We start from the raw sequence: 4296 nt of genomic DNA, 5'->3' as shown, positions 1-4296 counted from the left end.
CATCTTCCAAGTGTATTCTATGCATGCACAGATCAGGTGAAATGCCAGGTATGTCAGCTAGAGAATAACCTAATGCCTTACGATATTTTCTCAGTTCACACAAAAGCAGAGCAGTCTCGGCATTGTTCAGGTCAGCAATCACAATGACATGATATGTAGAGTTGGGTCCAAGAAATGCATACATGAGTCCCTTGGGAAGGGATTTGAGCTCTACCTTTGGAGCTTTCAGTTCGCTCCATGAGTCATCGGCCTGAGCTACCGGAACAGACGGGTTCTGAGGTGCGGTTGTTCCAGTCGATTTGCTGGACTCACTGTTCTCCCCTAGACTTAGATTTGCCACCATTCTTTCAATACTCCTGGCTGAATCCATGAATTTGGCATAGGCATCATCATCAACACTCTCTAAGCTCTGCTCGGCTTCAGCTCTGACTAAGGCGAGTTCAAGTGGATCCTCGGTGAGAATCTCCTCGATCATTCCCTCATGCGGCTCTAGCGGATCACCATCTTCTTGGCAGTGAAGGTTTGTCCATCCAGCATTGGTTTCTTGAGCATCTGATCCATCTCAAACTTCATCACAATATCTCCAAGGTGGAGATCAATCTTCCCCTGTCGGACATCAATGATAGCTCCAACAGTGCAGAGGAATGGTCTGCCTAGGATCAGGGGATCATTGGAATCTTCCTCGACTTCCAGAACAACGAAATCGGCAGGAACAAGTGTGTTCCCGACTAGAACTTGAAGATCTTCGAGGATTCCAACTGGAGATTTCACAGATCGATCAGCAAACACTATGGACATCCTGGTAGGCTTGAAGTCTGTGTACCCGAGGCGCTTAGCCACAGTATATGGCATGAGGTTTATGCTTGACCCTAGATCGACCAGTGAGCATGAGAAGACTGTTCTCCCAATCTGAACCGAGAGGACAAATTTTCCCGGAATCACCCAGCTTCTCGATCCTTCTGTTCTGGAGCACCGCACTGCACTCCTTAGAGACAATCATGAACTCGCTGTCATCAGATATCTTCCCAGAGATCAGTCCCTTTACAAAGCTACGCATGGATGGTATCATCTGGATCGCACTCATTAGAGGGAGCTTGACAGTTAGGTCTTCCAGCATCTTCCTGCACTTTATCTCTTCCTTATCCTTGCGTGTAGCCTTAGCTGGAACAGGGTAGTGTACTTTTGGTACATACTGACGAGCAGAAGAAGGTGCTGCAGTCGGTGGAACAACCCCAGCGGGTCGCTCTGCTTCAGTCGGAACAGTCTCAGTAGGTTGTTCTGCCTCTTCCTCATCTGTGGGTACAGCTTTAGGTGGCTGATCCGACTCCTTCTGCTTCCCTTTCTCAGCCGATGTGAATCTCCTGGGGTCCAGATCAGGCAGTTGCTTTCCACTCCTTAGACCTACCGCATTGCACTCCTTGGGGTTCTTGTCTGTTTTTCCAGGGAGAGTTCCTTGCTGTCTCTTCACACTCTCAGCAGTCTGAGCAATCTGAATATCCATCTGTCTCATATGGCTTGAGACATTGTCATACTTGACACTCAGGTCATTGAACATATGATTCATCCTGGTGTTGATGTCGTTTGTGACCTGGTTCAGTGCTTTCCCTTGGATCTGCTGTCCTTGGAGCAGTTGGCTCATCATGTTGGCGAGGCTCTTCATGTCATCATGCGGAGCAGTCTGAGCCGGTTGTGCAGCCTGCTGATTAACCGGCTGTTTCTGGCTGTGGAACTTGGGCATTCTGAGCTGGGTTGAGGCACAAAGGTTCTTCCTTCATTGCCATAAGGCCTTTGGTATCCACTGTTCTGACCCTGATTTCTTTGAGCTTTATCGTCTGGTTTAGGGGCATTGAACAGGTGGGGATTGTTCCTCACGTTAGGGTTCGGGTGATAGTTCTTGAACTGCCATCCTTGCCCATTCACATAGCTCACTTCATGCTGATCCTCAGCTGACTGATCTGCCTCTGATGTGCCTTCCGCGGTAGCTTTATCCTGAGGGGATTCTTCCATGATGAAGACCTGGTTCTGGTTGCTCTTAATCAGCTGATCGACCTTGGCAGAGAGCTCATCAATCTTGCTGTTATCGATGCTTTTCACCTTCTGAGTGCGATCAGTCTCGCGGTTATTATCAGCTGAGCTTGAGGCCATGTTCTCAATCAACTCGAAGGCACCTTGAGTGGACTGGGTCATGAAATCTCCCTTACTGGCTGAGTTCAAAGCGTTCCTGTACTCCCAGCCTACTCCATCGTAGAACACTCCCAGCAGATAGTCTTCCTCAAAACCGTGATGCGGGCACTCTCTGCGGTAGACGTTGAATCGCTCACATGCATCGCAGAACGGCTCGTCCACCAACTGTTTGAAGGTCACGATCTTCTGTCTCAGAGCTTCCGTCTTTGATTTAGTGTAGAAGTGGCTTAAGAAGGCCTCTCGAACTTGTTCCCAGGTGGTGAGTGATCCCATGGGTAGTGAATCAAGCCAGCAAGCAGCTTTCCCATCAAGAGAGAAAGGGAACAGAGTACACTTGATGTAATCGGGTGGTACTCCATTCGCATTAGTGAAAATACACATCTTCTCAAGTGCTCGATGTGGTCCATCGGTATCTCAGCAGGAAGTCCATTGAAGATCTTCCTTTGCACTAGACTTATCAAGGCTGGCTTGATCTCGAAGTCTTGCCTAGTGCACGGTGGAGGGGTTATGGCAGATCGTGTAGCAGGCAGATTGCGTAGTAAGTTTTTCTGGCCGATCTGGACAACTTCCTCCGGTTGGTTCTTCAGAGCTGCTTGTTCGCAGCATTTGGAGAGCTGCATCTGCTGCATCTGCTGTTGCATGAGTGCAAACGCAGCGAGATCATCTTGGTGATCACCCATGTTGGTGTTCGTTGATCTCGGTTGTTGACGGTTCTGTCGTTCCAATCTCACTAGTTCCTCGTTGGTAAGCTGATGCAATGGTCCTTGTGCGTTGCTCCGAGTATGTCTACTGGTCATGCACCTGGATCATCAGTTGAAACAAAGAAATAAACACGAGTTAGATATCTTAGACTGGATATGAAACCGAAAATTAGAGGTAAAAAATCTGGTCCCCGTCGCAACGGCGCCAAAACTTGATACACTAAAAATGAATCTTTGCTACTGCCAAGTTAACCGTTGCAATTGTAGTACTTGAGATTCAAATCCAGAGGACCAGTCTACACTCTAGTTCTATGAGTTTCGAAATCAAGCTAAGATGAAGATACGGTTTGGGTTGAAAGAGACGATAGTAAACAAGCAAAATAAAACACGAGATTGATTCAATTAAACAAGAGCTAGCCTAGGGTATTTCATTGGGTGTTGAATTGGAGCCAAACAATTATTCAAGCGCGATGAAGTCCCTTCTAGAACTCGGATCACTCAGCTGGAACACTCCACTGTCGTGGCAGTGATCTCTTTGCAGATCGATCTCACCACCTAACTGTCGTTGGGATGAGGATCGATTGCAAGCTTTAGAGAACAGGTCCGATCAGTTCACTTACCACCCTAATATCTACTTTTGCTGATTAGGGATACTAAGCTCATTCAATACATGCCAAGTTATCATCCTAAGCGGTTAACTAGGCGATGAACTAGTGATCTAACATCAAGTGATCAGGTTAATGAAAGCAGTAAAAACAGTATGAATGAAGAACAGTTATGGATCGCTTATCTATGTTTAGCTCATGTATCAACACCCTAAAAACCCTAGGCGAGCAAGGCTACTACTCGATCATGATGCAAATAGACAAAGACATAAATCCTGAATAAAATTGCATAAGAACAGAGTATGAAACAATAGGGTTTAGATGATCTTCTCTATGAGAGGATGGACTTCTTCTCCCTTACAAGTTGCAGATCGCAAATACTCAGTGTTCTCTTGTAAAAACTAGCGTAAGAAAAAAATAAAAAGATAGATGGCGTTTTTATATGTAGGCGCCAATCAGAAGAAAAGAGATTAGGGCAACATGGCTTTAATTCCCGAAATAGGAGTTTCATATTCGTCTGGAACAATCTCCGGATCACTCCGTCTGCTTGTTCCGCTTGAGAGAGAACAGTCTCGGGACTGTTCTCTTGAGTGTTCTCCGCAGGAATGCTCCAAAATGACTTCTTTTCATCAGGCACCTTCTCTTCTTTCTTCTACTAACTCCAGACCTGTAAAAGGTCAAAAAGGACTAGACTGACACGAATTAGTGACTTGAAACAAATGAAAACATGTATACAATGATGTGAAAAACACCATATATCAGACTCTCAGATTCTCGTCAATCTTGTGACCACCAAAGGACAGCTT

General features: G+C 46.1%; 1 non-coding gene across 1 annotated transcript; it reads left to right on the top strand.

The window, feature by feature from the left end:
- The first annotated feature begins 2275 nt into the window (after positions 1 to 2275).
- Positions 2276 to 2384, top strand: LOC130507219 (small nucleolar RNA R71). The gene has a single exon (XR_008942230.1). It is a non-coding gene; the product is annotated as a small nucleolar RNA R71 (small nucleolar RNA).
- The last annotated feature ends 1912 nt before the right edge of the window (positions 2385 to 4296 follow it).

This window comes from Raphanus sativus, unplaced genomic scaffold, assembly GCF_000801105.2.
Source record: "Raphanus sativus cultivar WK10039 unplaced genomic scaffold, ASM80110v3 Scaffold4187, whole genome shotgun sequence".
Lineage (NCBI taxonomy): Eukaryota > Viridiplantae > Streptophyta > Magnoliopsida > Brassicales > Brassicaceae > Raphanus > Raphanus sativus.
Note: the sequence above shows the minus strand (reverse complement) of the source record. Positions and strands in the feature narration are given on the sequence as shown.